Source organism: Catharus ustulatus, chromosome 5, assembly GCF_009819885.2.
Source record: "Catharus ustulatus isolate bCatUst1 chromosome 5, bCatUst1.pri.v2, whole genome shotgun sequence".
Taxonomy (NCBI): Eukaryota; Metazoa; Chordata; class Aves; order Passeriformes; family Turdidae; genus Catharus; species Catharus ustulatus.
In genome coordinates, this window is record NC_046225.1 from 70,024,295 (window position 1) to 70,041,903 (window position 17,609).

Here is a 17,609-nt window from a genome sequence, read left to right on the forward strand (position 1 = left end):
CATCTCACGTCAACCAGTCTCCCTCCTCCTTGTATCACTCATCCTCCATGCAAATACTGTTCCAGTCAACTCATGGGACACTGGAAGTCTTGTGACCCACTGATATTTTGCTGCAAATATTACACTTCAAATGTATGTATGTGGATTGTTTGTAGAACAAGTTTTTCACTGCTCTGAAGAGTTGACAAGTCTATGAGTGCAATCCTCTTTGCCTCAGTATCTGCGTGTCACTAAAGGCTTATATCCTTGTGCTACTCCTCTGGCCAAGAGCACCAAGTTCTGTCCCACAGATGGGGGCTGAGTCACCAACCATGGAGTCAATCACAGAATCATGGAATGGTTTGTGTTGGAAGGGACAATTAGCAGTCACCTTCTGTAATGACCGGGGACACCTTCCACTAGACCAGATTGCTCAGGTCCCCATCCAGCCTGACCTTGAAGGTTTCCAAGGATCCAGCAGCCACAGCTTCTCTGGGCAACCTTTTCCACTGTTTCACCACCCTCATAATAAAATTATTTTCTTTATATCTCTTCTGTACCTAGCCTCTTTTGTTTTAAAACCACTACCCATTGACCTATCACAAGAAGCCTTCCTAAAGGCCCCCTTTAGGACTGGAAGGTGCTCTGAGGTGTCTCTGGAACCTTCTCCTCTCCAGGCTGAACACCCCCTGCTCTCTCAGCCTGTCTCCATAGCAGAGATGCTCTGCTCTGACCACCTTTGTGTCCCTCCTCTGGAATCACTCCAGCAGAGTGACCCCAGAGCTGGACACAGCCCTGCAGGTGGGGTCTCACAAGGGCAGAGGGGCAGGATCCCCTCCCTCACCTGCCCACGTTGCTGGAGATGCAGCCCAGGGCACGTTTGGTTTTCCAGGCTGCGAGCACAAATATGTGAAAGCACAAAGCAAGTCCTAACTCCACACTTCAGGGCTGCCCTTCTTCCTCCCCACTCTGCTCTACTTGATCACCTATTGATCAACACCCATCATCAGGACTGTGGGGAGCACTCAGGGAATCTGCACAGAGAATCCAAGCTTCTTGAAGTAAAAGGAGGCAGATCCCCAAATGTTCAAGCTACTTATAGAGGGTGTGCAGGGAGCTTGAGGCTGTAGCTGAAGTTTTGGGAATCACCTTGGATTCTGAACTGAATGAAGCTCAAATTAAAAGAAAAAAAATCTTCCATGCATGAGTTAGAGAGGAAACAACACAAATGTCATTTAATTTACATGACAAAGTGCTGCCATTATTTCAGTATGACAGAATGCCACTAAGGGCAATTCTTGAAAATTATTTAAACAACGTAATGAGTTAAATGTCAACATCAGCTAATTATGTTTATGCTAATTGTTAATTAGCTCCATAATGGAGACAGTCTTAATTAACAATAGTTATGTGTGTATATGTGTGTGAGAAAAGGAGTGTGTGTTGAGAGGCTGTGAAAAAAATGTTGTAAGTAATTTCATTTCCTGTAATCATAAGTATTTCATTTCAGACATTAACAAGAATTTTTCCATATACTTTGGAAAAGATATGATTAACTTACAATGTATCTGTAAGCAATTCTTTCTATACAGCTTCTGTTCTGTCCCAATAACAGAATTTATTTTACTTTTCTTTTTTTTTATTATTACCAGGGATTGTGGAAAGCTGGTTCTGTTTCTGTGCTACAGATTTCTGCTGTGACAGGGGAAAACATACACTTTGGAAATATAGTCAGGGTTATGACAGGGAGGTCAGCATAAGTGAACCTCAGGACAAAGAAGATCACTAATTTCCAAGATAGCGAGAAATTCTTGTTATATTTGTCAGAGAAAAAGTCATAAACAGATTGATGTTCTTATCTCTACAAAGAGCTGACATTTTTATAACAAAATTAAACTACCTACAAGGGGGTCTGTTCTAATAACAATAATCTAAATTTAAAAAACAGTAATTTTTTTCTTTTTCTTATATAACATTGGAAAAAAACCCACATTATGACACAGCCTGCACACTCACAGTCCATGGGTTTACAGCACAGGCTGGTGAAGTATTTAAATGCAGGTTTTGACCTAAAGATGATACTTCAACCTATCCCTACCCTGAAAAGCAATTTGTAACATCTTAAAGGCTTTCCTCTGCTGAGACCTTCAGCTCCAAACTCTCACTCAGTTTCAGCTGGGGAAGATCGTGTCAAAATCTTCCAGAATTAGGATACTTAGACAAGCCCCAATATGCCTTGGAGACACTTTATAGGAAAAGCATATACAGGAAAACTGGAAATATCCCTTCTAGAGTTTCCCAGTCCTGCTTGGAAGCAGCTCTACCTGACCTTGGACAGGACTTTGGGAAAGGAATAACTTTGAACTGGAGAAGGTTGGGTTAAACTAGGGAACAGGGGCACCTGCTAGCTTGAAAGAACTTGCAAAAGAAAATTAACACCCTAAACAGTCATTGAACAGCCCAGGCTGGGAGGGACCTTGAAAGAACACATGGTTCAGATCCAGCCTTTTGTAGGAGAAGAAGCCTAGAAGTGATCCCCAGCTGTCCTTTGGGACTGGTGTGAATTTCTAGGGCCAGGAGAAGGTCATTGAAATGATGGAGTCAGATGCTTTATAGAATTTTATAGTGGGAGGATGAGAGATAAGAGGCACTAAAGGAGATAAAGTGGACTGGAAATGATCAGGAACTTTTTAACAGTCAAGCAGGGGAAGAGTTACCCAAGGAGGATTTGCCTCCATCCTTGGGAGTTTTCAAAACAGGACTGGATAAAGCTGTGAGCAAACTGGCCAGACATGACCTTGCTCTGACCAGGAGGTAGGACTAGAGACTTCTCCAGATCCCTTCTAACCTGAATTATCCTACAAGCCTATGTTTTGAATGCACAGCTCTACTCCACAGGCCACAGTTCCCACTACTCTCCGCCAAATTAAACCTAACAGTGCTCTTTTAAACATCTGAGTTTACTTGGAGCTGAATTGCAAAAGCCATTTCTAGAAGACAAACCCATCTGTCCTAGCAGAGCTGCCCAGCTGTAACTGAGAAGAGAGGCTGGCCCTAAGTGTGTATCTTAAATCCAATTAAATGTCCACGAGGCTGTTAATAACGTCAGGGCTTTGATTTAAGTTACACCACCCCTAAATATAGACTAGCCAGCAGTTCAGCAGCTCGCCAAAAAATAACAGTGGCCTATTAGTGACATTCCAGTTCTTCAGGGCTGGGACAGCCTCTGGGAGCAGGACAGCAGCACCTGCAGCTACCCTCACTGTGCATTGCAAATCCATGTTTTCCATGCACCTCACAAAGCCAGCAGCTCCTGGCTGTGTAAGGCTCTCCAAAAGGAGAGTTAAAACCTCTCCTGAACCCTTCTGTAGAGGAAAGTATTCTCACACAGCCATGAGGATGAGGTCAGAGTGCCTGGAACAAGCACAGGATGCAAAGGGTCTGTGGAGTTCAGGAAGGATTGTACAGCCAAGGTCACGTACACAGCTCACATCACTACAGCCATGGCTCTCTGTGCCCCCTTCAAATTCACCAGTCCCAGCAGAATCTCACTGAACTTGGTTCTGAGTAGTTCAAGAAGACAATATTTGCAAATGCATGACATAAAACTGTGAAAAAAAAATAGTAGTTTCCCATCCAACATGCCAAATTGCTGCTTTGATGCCTTTATTCTGTGAATGTGAGCGTGAGGAGATCAGTACTTTTAATAGGCTTAATTAGTGTCTGAAAAAATTACTGTTGCCTCAGAAATACAGTTCTGCACTTCAGTTCTGCCATATGTATGCAGTAATGAGTATAAATGCAAATGATTAAACATAGAGGCCTGCAAAATTACCTTTGTAGCTACTTGTATATAACATAAAAGCAGCTTTCAGTCTCTGAGATATCAGTTCATAATTACATTCATAAAAATAAATTAAAAACATCAATTAATTCTACAATAGTCATATAAACCAGACTTCCCTTTCACAATCACATTCTCCATTTTTTAGCCTGTACTCAAATAGTGGAAGTTGTAAGTTTGTACATGAGCTTTTCTATCAGCAAACTCTCAGCCTGACCCCTGGCAAGGAAGTCAATAAGAAAATTCTCCAGTTCTGGGTGAGGCCAAGGCTGAAATGTGGGAAGTGGAGGTGGGAACTATGTATTATTAACTGATTAACACAATTGTTGTGAATCACACCTCACAAGTGCTGTGGTTCAAACTGAACATCTCATTGTATTTTCCAGTTTTTATTGTACATAACATGATACCTGCTTCTCAAAATGAACAATCATTTCAAAAGTAAACTTACAAATTGAAAAGTTCTGTACAGGGATGCTGCATTTCACCATTGCCAAGACATGGCTATCAGGAGATAACTCATACTGATACTGTTTTGAAAAGCAGCTCAGTGGCAGTCAGCAACCTCCATCAACAGAAAAATGGATGTTTCCTTACCTCTAACCATTTGCCCTTCAACACACCCATTAGCCTATGGATCAGTCTACTCCCAAATGAGTAATATGGTACTCAGCTGGTTTTTTAAGCTTCACTTAGGGTGATGTTCTGTATTCTTGAGCATCCTTCCAGTGCAGACCCAGGCACTACTGACAGCCCAGGGAGTTTGCTTCAAGGGCAGGAGAGATGCAGCTGAACTGAGTGAGGGCAAGGAGAAGCCCAGGATACAAGTCCCAGTGGTGGGACCCTGTCACACATCACCCAGCATGACCCACTGGCCACAGTCTATTCACATCACAGAAAGCCAGATCCTCATCCCAGACTATGGCACTAAAAAGCTCCAAAATCTCCCTTTCTAATCCAATGCCATGCCTGAGCATCAGTAGTGTGCAACTGTGTGATGCTGGACAACTCAGCTACATCTATATTTACCTGAGTGCAGCCCTGAGTGCTGGGGAAGCACAGCAGGCACTGGCCTGGGCTGTCCACAGAGGACATTTGCCATCACATCATTCCCAAAGGAAGGGAGAGGCTCTTCCACATGTGCACACACAAATCCAAGTGGCCTTTTCTATTCCAACACAGAGATTTAGTCACAACTTAAGGTACCTGGGACAGACAGGAGAAATTGGTCTTAATTAGCTAAGCACACTATATGTGCTATTGCTCCACATTTATGTGGTTAAGGGAACATATGTCCAAGGAAACAATTTTGTTATTGCTTCCTTTGTGTGTTGGTTTCCAAACAAGTGAGTTATTGTTTTATTAAAGCAGTGAATTCCCTGATTGATGGCTGCATTCCACAATGACCTTGTCATTGTTTTCTCAAGTACTTGTAATTGTTACAGTAGAGAACATCAGGCTTTAATTATCTGTGCAAAAAAATTCATACACTCTGGTTACACTCTGCTGATTGTATTGGATTCACTATGATATTTATTTGCTGGAGAGGGAAAAATGGCAACGGCAAGTCAGTCTAAGGACTTCCACAAGAGAAAGTAATGGTGGATATTACAGGTTCCTAAAACACTGTAATAGCATATAGTAATTCAGGCAAGCCTGGTAATCAGTTGATGCTCAGGTTCAGTACAGATTACCTGCTATTATATCAGGCAGTCTCTCAATCTTGAGAAAAAATCTGTTAAGGTGTAAACATTTAAGCGAAAGAGGTACCGAATGTAAATGCTGTGGATTGGCAAACAGTGCAGGCACTGTGTGCAAACATCACAACTTCTTCCCCTTTTTTGAATGTAATGTATTCATTTCACACCCCCAGTCAGTGGTTAGCATTACCTAATTGCCAGGCATGCTCATTATAAATAATTTAATTCAGATAGCCCTTCAACAAAGTTCAGTCCCCTTGAGGGCTTCCCACCAGCAGCCTGAGACCAAACTTCTGAACCAAAGTCTGTCAGCATCTACAGTGGGGGTAAGACAAAGATCAGGGCTGTGAATCTGGGCTTGATGACACTAAAAACTCAGAAATATACATGAAGAAATGTCATATTGTCACAGAAAGACTTTGAAGAAATTAAAGTGTAGTGTATATGTATATATGGGTGTAAATTGGAGAGGTCTGTGCCATGCCAGATCCCCGTTATTATAACAATGCTAAAGGGTTTCTCTCACCAATTTACTGTAGAAAACAGGCAGATAGTATTCAGGAACAATAATTTCATATAAAATATGCCATGAAAGTAAAGTTGAAGGAAAACTGTCAGATGCCAGAGATCTGTTTATTCTAATGGAGAAGAACAAAACCTGGGCCAGCAGCTGGAACTGAGGCAAAAAAGCCTCAGGTCAGAAATGAGGTTGACATTCCCTGCTCTTCTTCTAACAGAGGGTTGGTAACTCTTGGAAAGAGCTACTACTTAAAAGAAGAACTCAGATGCCATTCTTAGAGACAGGCTTTAATCAAGTCCTAAAATCTGTTATTTGTTTAGGAACCATTTTTCACAGAAAATGTAATACAAAAGGCCAAAAGAAAAAAAGAAAAAAGAGGTCATCTAATAACTGTCTTGCTTTCATTGCTTTGAAATAATAAAGAAGATGAGTTTCTTAAGAACAGTGGGGTTTGGCAGAGAGCTGGTGGTTCTTTTTTAGAAAATCTGTATTTGTAACGCCAGAACATACCTTTTTCTGTAAATCCAAAGCAGTAGAACCCATAAATCCAAAGAAATGCAATAGCCAGATCCAGCCATGAAACACAGAGTTGTTATTACTTATTAGGGGTGAAGTACAGAAATACTTCCATGCAGACACAGAGAATATGGGAAGATATGGAGTGTGTTAAAAAATACACCAGCTCACAGCCAAGCTCTGAAGAAGCTACAGTAAAACATCCCATGAAGATGAGTCTCTGCATTAAAAGACAAATGCTATGGCTGCATGTTCCCTCCTTGATGACTCATTACAGGGATGATAACTACCATAATATTGTTGATGCTCTTTGCTATTTTAATATAATTTTGAAGTCCATTTTTGTTATTTTCTGCTACTTTTCATTACAGTTGGTAGTGTTTTGAGCAGCAGAATGGTTTGGGTTGGAAGGGACATTTAATGACCACCTAGTTCCAACCCCTTGCCATGGGCAGGGACACCTCCCACTAGACCAGGCTGCTCCAAGCCCCATCCAACCTGGCCTTCAACACTGGCCAACCAGTTCCTGTGCCTCACCACCCTCAAGGTAAGAATTTTTCCTGATATCTAATCTAAACCTACTCTCTTTCAGCTGGAAGCCATTCCCCCTTGTCCTGTCACTACCTGCTCTTGTAAAAAGTCCCTCTCCATCTCTTGTGGGCTTTCTTCAGGTACTGGGAGGCCACAACCAGGTCACCCCAAAGCCTTCTCTTCTCCAGGCTGAAGAAGCCAATTCTCTCAGCTTTTCCTCACGGGAGAGGGGTTCCATCCCTCTGGTCCCCTTGGTGGTCTCTGGACTGGCTCCAACAAATGGATATCATTCCTTTCTGGAGGACCCCAGGGGTGGATGCAGCTCTGCAGGGATCTCACAAAAGGGGAGTAGAAGGGCAGAATCCCCTCCCTTGCTCTGCTGCCCACGGTGGTTTGGGTGCAGCCCAGGGGATTTCAGGGCAGCCAGTGCACCTAGCTAATTTAACAGGTGCTACAGGGGTGTCATAAGTGAGCAGGAAACATGTACCATGCTTTGGAGGAACCTAACTCCTGCTTGGATTTTATTATTGAGTTCATTTCTATCCTAATTCCTACATGTCTCCTATGACTAGGCCTTTTTCAAGTTCATCTCCCAAATATATATATTAAATAAAAGCTTGTTATTGTTTATGGTGTAAACATCAGGTTTTTTATTAAAAATTATTTCACAACCTCATTTTAAAGTTGCTTCAATCCTCAACCAATCCAGCTGAACTTGCATATATCTGCTAGAGATGACTTACACACATCATTTCAGCGTTGTGGAGGAGAGAGAAATGTTTGACATACAAAAACACTGATGCAAAGTGACTTCATAGTTAATTCAGTTCAGTTCACAAAATACACATTCAATAGTGAGAAATGGTTTGGGAATAATTTGGTTTGTTATTAGGTTTAACATATTGTGGCAGTATTAAATAAAGGACATATATTCAAGCTAATTCTTTTCATTTTAATTCCCTCAATTAAACTGGGAGTGTATTACAGTGGGAACTGAGTAAAGCCAAATTCTCGCCCAAAGCCCACAAAAAGATGCTGCTTTCATTGTGCACCCCTTCCTATACCAGCCTGCTACCTCCAACTGTGGAAAGGAAAAAAATAGCTGAAAGTTATTTAAAATGAAAAATGGGTATAGTCACTGCCAGTGTACACACTTCAGAGTGATCTGTATTTTTCTACTAATGTGACAGACACTTAAATGAAGGAAGTGAATTCACAGCTACAATAAAACAGTAGCCAAGCCTCCCTTACCCTTATTTTATTTCTAGCAACAGTAATAAAATGCCTGTTTATTGAGCTTTTCTTCACTCTTTCTTTTCTTTCTGTTTCACAACCAAACAAAAATGTTATTTTTGAGAAAATAAAGTAACTTGTTTTATTAAATTATTTTTCTTGTGGCTCTGCAATAAGTGATGGCAAGATTTTATAGATTAACTGGTGCTGATAACAATATTTTCTGCTTTGAGAAATGCTTGGATTCACCTAAAGGGCTGAGGTTTTGCTCCAGCATTTAGGATGAAAAGCAACACTGTAGAAGCACCATAATCACTGAGCACATGTTAATGATGACAAGGCTATGCTAGTTAGTTTAAAATACCCATGAAATCTGAAACACTAACCAAATAAATAAAGTATGTGCCTGTGCATGGGGTGTGGGTCTGACAGTGTTTCTCCGTCCTTGTGAAGCCATGCAAACAGTTTGAAATGCAGGACCACTATAGGTGGCATACAGAATATATCTGTACACATCTAATTCTCCAGGAGCTGCCAGAACTTGTGTGTCACTGCAGCCCCTCCCCAAAGTCAGTGACAGAAACAGATGATCCCCAAAGCCAGCCCAGGGCAGGCACTGCAAACACGATGGCAGCCCCTTGGTGCAGCTGATGGAGTTATCCAAGGAGCAGGGGAGAAGCAGAGTGTCCCCAGCAGTGTCATTGCAGGTACATCCTGGTCCCTCACACCTCTGTCCCTGTCCTCTGGCTGGACAGCACAGCCTTGTGGAGCCCAGCACACCCTGGCACTGCACCAAATGTTGCTTCTCTGCTTCCCTCCCTTCACGTGTGAATTCCCATTAACCTGAATTCCTATGTGCATCAGCCATGCTCAACTTGACCCATTTCCACAGCAGCCCTCTTCGTTTAGTCCTTCTGCACAAAGTGTCGGCTCGGATATTTGTTTCAATAAAGTTATTGATTTCATATCTTCACCACTTTTGCTACAGTATTTTGGGTCAGCAGGCCATGTGGCCCTGCCTCATCCAATAGCTGTCTGGTCGATAACTTAAAAAACCTCGGTATTGACTGCTGCAAGAATGATCATGCACAGAAACAGCCCTGACATCAGTCAAAGGGATTGTGTTCGGCAGCCCAAGGGGGTACAAAGTGAACCTGTACTGATAACTGGGTCAGTCTAATAAAGATACATGTGTCATCAGCTTTACAGCAATTGATTCACCTAAAAATTATGTGGAGATGTGAGTGAAACTGAGCCTGTGTCCACTGGCACCAAGAGTCGCCAAATCAGGGTGTGGGACACAACTGATGGCTCACTAAGAGGGACATGTATCTGGTACAAACTCATCACTTTTACACTTTGGAAGTAAAAGTAGGATAAAGGCAAAAAGAACATGTCAGAAACATCCATTTCAAAAATACTCCTGCCCTTCACTCAGTCCCCCAAAACACTTGGGAAATGGTTGTGTGTACTTGTGTGTTTAAGCAAACTGGAACCAGCAACCTGGACTGGTTTCTCTGTCTGAAAAGGAAGAAGGAATGGTGCTTGTTATCACCTGCATGATTTTTCTGTGTGACTTGGATCCTAAGGAATCCAAGACAAGTGGAATGAAATGCCATTTTCTTCCATGCAAGAATTAAGGTGCCAGCCTGGACAATTAATGTGAAACACACACTCAACTTTTAGACAGTAGAACTGAAAGATAAAACTTGTGATTTTGGGAATCTTCCCATCCCCATCAATTCTGATGTACTTTCCATGCCATGTTTATATGAGAATCTGACAGATGGGAATTTTGTTCCCATTCCTTGTTCAGCTGCAGGTAAGATTATTCTTCTTGTCTGTGTCTGCAGTTGTTTCAATAGGCAGAAAGTGGAAGTTATATCATTTATGGGAAAGAACTGTTGTTACAGACAAACTTATATATCTATTTATGATTTCTTCTCCTTCAATTTATGATATGCTTATCAAAGCAGTGTTATATATACAGCTGCAGTTATATTCCCATCATCCAGTCATAAAAACACAAGTAAATGCTGCTTTCCCTGAACACATGTTAAGCTGGAGCAAGGACTCCAGGTCTGACACACAGCTCTGCTTAGTGGAGAGTGATATCATTTACAGAATTATACTATTTTCTAAGCAAAGCCCAGTGCAGTTCAGTTATAAATAGCTGAGGGTATAGTTCTTCTGTTTGTTATTTCTGTAACTGCAATTACTGTGCTGGCTGATACTTGTTCTGGGTATTGTTGATTCACTACAAAGTACAATAAATATTACTCTTTTAACTACTCTTTGTTTTTATTTTACATGTAGGGACAAGACAGGATTCTTTGCTACTTTGAACTTCAAGCTGTTAGTTTTACACCTTTTCTACAAATCTTTTCCCCAAATCTTTTCCCTGGTTTTCCCTAATATTCACAGAGTGATGTCCCACTGATATCAAAATGGGTACATTCCAAATGTCACATTATTATCAACCACTGACTTACCACACTTTATGATGTTTTTTCTTCCCATTTGGAATTCTTGATGAATGGATTCCAAAAACTTTTCATCCTGTAGGATTGACAATACAGACACCATCTGTCAAGTGATCAACAATTTTCCCAACATATACTCATCAGCCAGCATTGTTTGGATCTTCTCCAGCAATCAATCAACTACTTGATGAATATTATTACAGCTTTTAATTTAAGTAACTAATAAACTATAAGTCAATCTGATTCAGACTCTAAGGTTCCTGACTGAGAGTTCAGGTTCAAATTTTCATGTTGTATATACAGCTAAAATGGGAGATCTAACTTGCATTTGGCATCCAAATGCCTATATTAAGAAACATTTCTGTGTAGAACAGCAATTCTATTGCTTCTTACCTATTGCAGTTTTTTGCATCTGTTCTAAATGCAGAGAAAATGGCTGCAAAATGTTTCAATATACCCACTTGGTTTGGCTGTAAATAAGAGAACATGCTTTCAATCTGCATTTAGGCAGCCTAAAAAATTTCCTTCCCTCCTCCCCAGTATGGAACTGAATAGTGAATTGCCACCACTCAGCTGGGACCAGAGTGTTAAGAGAGGAATAACTGCACACCAAGCATGCTTTAAACCACTCCAACCCAGTTACAAAAGCTTTGGAAAGTGCCTTCAACTCTTACTTGAATATGCAGGAAGTTTCTCAGTACTGACAGGAGCACAATTTCAAATATCAAAGAGGTGTCACAATAAAAGCATCAGGCAATTTTGCATTCAGCCCCCTCCTGTGTAAATCAGCTAACACAGCCAGCCTAATTTACACCAGTTTATAGACCTGCCCCTTGACTTAACTCTCTAGATTAGATCTAAAAGGGTGATCTTTTTATTCTCTGTGTGTCTCATATCTTTATCACCTGCATTTCTAAATGCTTTAATAACAAAATCTCAAGAGATGAGTGCTGCTCACCCGTCTGAGGTTGTCTTTGACAAGAGGGATTCAATTCATAACTATATGAACAAACTATGGGGCCTGCTGTGTCCCTTCCAAAACAAACTTCACCACAAGGAGTGTTTTGGGGACATCAGTGAAGTTCTGCAGCAGATGGGAGAATCCTGGGATGTTGGAGAACTGGGTCCTGAAAAGACCCTGGCACCATTTTCTGTAGCTCAGAGTATCAGCAACACGAGCAACCTTCCAATATGAGCAATTTAGGGATGTGGCAGCTGTCATTGAATCCACCAGGTTTATCCTACTGAGCAATTAAATTGTTAGGCTTAGCTGTTAGCTGCTGTTTTGGCTTCTTGCTCTGCTCCTGACCTGAAACACTTGGGGACTCTGTGCCAGCTCCCTCCAGCTGCCCTGTGCATGCTCATGCTTCCCAATCTCTGGGGTGTTTGAAAATCACAGAACCATTGACCAGAGCTGAAGAATTTTCACAAACCCATCACAACTGCTAAGTCCTGGCAGCACTGCTAACCTCTTCTATAAGCATTAGAAGTAAACCATTTAGGTCTTCTTGTTGATTTACTCCTATACATATGAAATAATGAAAGAACCAGAAGGATCTCTTTTTCTCCCTTCCTCCTCATCTGCTGGGTAAGGACTTTCATTTGCCCTCAGGGCTGCTCCTGCCTGAGGTGCTGTGAGCAGTGTCTGCGGGAGTTGTTTCCCATGCCCATCCAGCAGCTTTGCCTTTGATTGGCATCCTCATCCTATAACAGCCTTGGCTGGGCCCTGGCTGAGGAAAAAGAGGGAAATATCCATGCTGGATGCAAAGGAGACATGGGGCAGGGCATCTTATGCAGACTTGGCTTTGGGCTTCAACTAACAGAGATAACTGGGGAAGGAATTAACCCTGTGGGACAATATCAAACAGCTGTCCCAGAAAGGTGTCTGCCATTGCAAGAGGTTTTTTAATACTTCAGTATTAAACTCCAGTTCTCAACAGGGACTATCTTACAAAGTGCTGAGAAAAGTATGACCGAGAGAGACCTATTGAAAATCATGGAATTAAGATGTTACTTGGGAAAAGAAAGGATTAGTACCCTGGCTAATCTAAGCATAACTAGAAAATGTGTTTTTCATCATTCTGTACAAAAGGATGTTGTTCAACACATCCTGTAACTAATAAGGGTAGAACTAATATGAAAAATAATACACCCCTAGAAAAAGGATTATCGTAGCAGCAGAAGGAGCAATTTTTATAATCGATGTAAAATAGGTAAAGCCCTGAGTGTCACACCTAGAATATTGGTTAGTAACGCTGAGCAAGGAGTGAGTGTATAATGGACAGGGTCTGGCTTGAAGTTCATTTGCAAAGAAGGGAATAAAGCCATTTTATGTTCCTGCTACATGCAACACACATTAACACTTTGAGATAGAGAAATAGATGTATTTTTATATGTGCATTACAATGCAGTCAGTTTTTATTCTTCCTCATGTTAATTTTGTGTACATTCCTATATAAACATTTGTATCTATAGGGGAAAAAATTACACACTATATTATATATCCCTATATCATGTATTCACAGACATTGATGTTTACACACACATGCATGTGCCATTAGTGTCATTGGGATGTAGAGATACATCTGAAGCCACTGCTGGAAGACTGTTTAGATGACAGGGACAATGTCAGACCCCACCTGTGAGCAGGGGCAGAGCAGTATTTGAAAGGAGGGTTGAACTTCATGAATCACCTGAAGTGTCTCTATATCCCAATAATAAGAGGAAATTGCTTGTAGGGTCAGGGGCAGGATGGATACAGATGACTTGCTGGGGTTCATCTGGGATTTTTTTTTTCCTTTTTTCTAGCATTAATTCCTTAATACACATCCAGTCTTTTCCTTTCTCTGGCTTCCCAGGGACTGTAGCATCCAGTGAGAGCCTGGCCTCTTCCAGGAGCAGTGGGTACCCACATAAAGGAGCAGGGGGAGATGCTATCAGGAGCAGCACCTCTGGCTGGGAGATGAGCAGAGCAGAGGTGTGTGCACTGAGTCTGCAATAGCCCTTCTCCTTCCCTCTCTCTCTATCTGAAGTCTGTTGTATATTTGTTACTTCACGGCTCCTCGTCCTTAGATTAGATTTCTCCTTTCTCATTACCAACCTTAATAGACCCTTCAGACCTCATTCCAGCCCCAGATATTATCTGACCCGTATAATTAATTAATTATAGCCCAAATATTATAGATTATTAAAAATAGCATAACTAATAGTGTAATATCTCAAGCTGTCGACTTTAATAGTCAACATTGTCTTGGTCTCTCTTATCAGGCTGGGACACCCGGTGAGAATATTGATTTCTGGTAATTTTAACCATCATCTGCCATCCTGATGGGTAATTGTCAGATTTTCACCAGAGTCAGAGCTCATTTGAAATCGTTAAACCGTCGGCAAGGCTCACAGTTGATCTTAATGTTTCCTTTTTCTCCCCCTTCAATATGTTTCAGCAACAGAGAGGAAAATAAATAGAAAGAGAAAGAGAGAGCAAGAGAGAGCTGCGTGCGTGCTGGCCATCTGATTTCTCTTCTATTTTATTTTTCCCTTTCACATGTACGGCCCCCGCGATGCAGAGGGGCTGTGTGTGCCCCCTCCAACACCGCTTCTCCCCCTTTTTCAATCTTCCCTTAGAAATAGTAGTAGTAATAATAACAATATTTTAAAATACTGATGATAATCGCGCCGCAGCACGTGTGGGTCCCCGGTGCTACAGCACCCGGCTCGGGAGATGGGGGCAGGATCGGGGCGCTCCCCCAGCCGGGAAAGTCACCTCCATCCTCGGCTGCTTCCCGGCCGTGCCAGGGGCTGGGAGCTGGGGTTGGTACCAGGGCAATGGGGGGATGTCCCCTCTCATCCCCCCCTCCCTGCCCCGCATCCCCGCGGGCGGCCCGGGGATGCTCCTGGCGGCACCTCCAGCCTCCTGCCAGCAAAACGGATCGGCTTTCTCGGCGAGTGTGAAAAAGCCCCGGCAGAGCCGATCCCAGCCGCGATAAGCGACAACAAGGCACTTTATTAGTATTTTATATAAACTCCCGGGTGCTGGGAGATAAGCGCCCAAATTAGGAGGCGGGGGGCGGGGAGGAGCGGCTGGGGAAACGGGGATCCACCGGGCTGAGGCGAGGAGGGACCGGGAGTGCGCTGTCCCTGCCTCTGTCCCCGCGGTGACACTCGGGGACATCTCCCCCTCCAGCAGCGCCCATCCTCAGCCGCCCCCGGGGCTGCCCTCGGGCTGCCGCCGAGCAGGGAGGGAGCCGCAGAGAGGGAAGAGAACTGTTTAATAGATCCTCCGAGGATTCCCCTAGAGCATTATTTAAACTTCTAATTATGATTCATGTGTGTGATAATATTAATTTAATAATCAAGGAGCTGTGCAGGAAGCATTAACCTCAATTAAGCTCATTACTACTCTAACCTGGAATCCCCAGGGCTTTTAAATCTTCTACTATGAGGACCTGACACCGCATTGATAGAGGGCGAGATCTGCTTCAGAATCTTTTTTTTCTTCCTAAATCATTTGGCTTCGTGGGTAGAGTTAATTAATTCCCTGATTTTAGCTTGGGGGGGGGGGCGGTGTGGATGGATCCCCACTTTCCCGAGGAGAGACGGGCATCCCGAGGTGAGCGCTGCTCCTCAGTTCTGCACACACCCGCGGGGCACAAAATCAGGATGAGACCAAGGAGGCTCAGGGGATGATCCCGCACCTGCAAAGGTAGTAATACTAGTAGTAGTAGTAATAATAATAATAATAATAGAGTAACCCGTTCCAATTTGGAAACAAGATGGGCAAGTCCAGAAGCCCAGGAGGGAGGTCCTGGCCCCTCCAGCCGGGCAGACCCGGCCGTAGGGAGCCCCCAGCCCCCCGCCCTCGGGACCCCGCCGCGCTGGGGCTGCGGCAGCGCCGAGCGCGGAGGGACGCGGAGCCTCCGCGCACCAGAGTGACCTTCTCGGCTCAGTGAGGGCTGCTAAATTGTTTTACCGCGGCGATAAATGCCCTTAATTACCCGAAGCTCCAAACCCCAAGGGACCGGGAGAGGGATGGCTGGAGAAGAGTCAAGAAGGAAAAAAAAAAAAAAAAAAAGGTTGTTTGTTGATCTGGAGGTCGCTGAAATATAATTTGGAAATCGGTATTAACTAATTAAGTTAAAAGCAGGGGGCACCCCGGAACCCGCGGAGTGCCCGGCCTGGCTCCCTGCTGGTGTGAAGGGTGACCGGGCACCGAGGACAGCAGGGACAGAGCCTCGGCAGGGTCCCACTGCCCTGCCCTGGCACAACCAAGGCATCGGGTCCCGTCCTCAAACGCGACACCCCGGGGGCACACGGGGCTCGGGGTGGCCGAGGCGGCTCCCGGGAGATGCTCTGGCCACCGGTGCGTTCAGGCTCTGGAAATATCACCTCCCCGCAGGTATAATTCAGCCTAACTACAGAGATAACCATCGCTGCGGCGGGGAGGCTCGTAAAAACGCGAGGGTGTTCCGTGTGATTCCCTATTTATTTCGGAGAAGGAAACGTTTCCGTAGGAGCTTTCCTCAGCAGGGCGAGGGATCCGTGCCCAAAAAACGGGGATGCCCCTCTCTGGGGTGCCCTGGCAACCCCTCACCCCCAGCACCCTCCCAGCTGCTCCCGTGGGACAGCGTCGCTCGGACGAGTGGCTCCGGAGAGGATGGTGCTCGTCCATCCTGCAAGGAAAATGGAAAGAGAGGAAGATGGGACTGGTCACCCGGCCCGGCCACTGGCGAGATATTACATGTCACAACTCATCTAGGGCCCCATAATCAGCGCTAACTTTCTGGTGAACAGATAACCAGAGATGGCAGATGGATGGAGATTGCACAAATGAGGCTCTAATTGACAATCAATTGTGATTAGGAGCAATAGAACATCTTTATAACACTCGCTTTAAACCGCCAACAAACAAAAGGGCCGTGCGGGCTGGGGATCCCGACGGGACGGGGCCCGGCAGTGCCTGCCCAGCATCGCTGCACACCCCTTGGCTGTCTGTCTGTCTGTCTGTCTGTCGGTCTGTGTGTTGGTGCCCGGAGGCGCCTGAGAGCCATCGGGGCGAACAGGAGGTTCCTCTGTTGGCGGGTGCTCCCTAGGGATGTGTGTCCTTCTGCTCCCAGCACCCAGCGCTAACCCCCGGATTTGTGCTGGTGTCGCCGCTCTGGGTTCTGCACGCCTGGGAACGGTCCCTGCCCGGGCACAGGAGTCAATTACAATTAGGATAATTTTTAAATTTTTTTTTCCTGAGAGGCACTGACCCAGGGAATAAAAAATATTCCTACCACCGCTACCCCTAAATAACCGCATTCTCTCCCCTGCCCCCCCACCCAAAAAAACCCAAAAATAATACAAATGCAGTCAAGTACGACAGCGAATCTGATACAGCCGAGTCACTGGCATCTACCTAAACCACCATCTATTTTTCATAAATAATACCCCAGCACTGCGGGCAGAAGTAATGTGAGGAAAAATTATCCGAAAGAAAAGATGGGTCCAGAGGCACGGAGGAGGAGAAGGAAGGAAAGAGGAGCTGTTAACAAACAAACAAACAAATAAATAAACTCCTGGGCGTGGGTTCGTGTGAGTGTGTGCACATGCAGATTAAAACTTCGCTGTCGCTGTGTGTTCGTGGCAGCTCCGTCGGTGAGGTCAGGACAAGGGGGAGAGGTAATTACCTACACATGATCAGAGATTATACATACCATTTCAACCCAGGAGGTGATTTATAATTTAAAGATAAAGCATAATAAAGTCATAAAAGAGAAAGGACACTGTTGTGGTGTCTGATTAAAATCTAAGGGCTGGTGTAT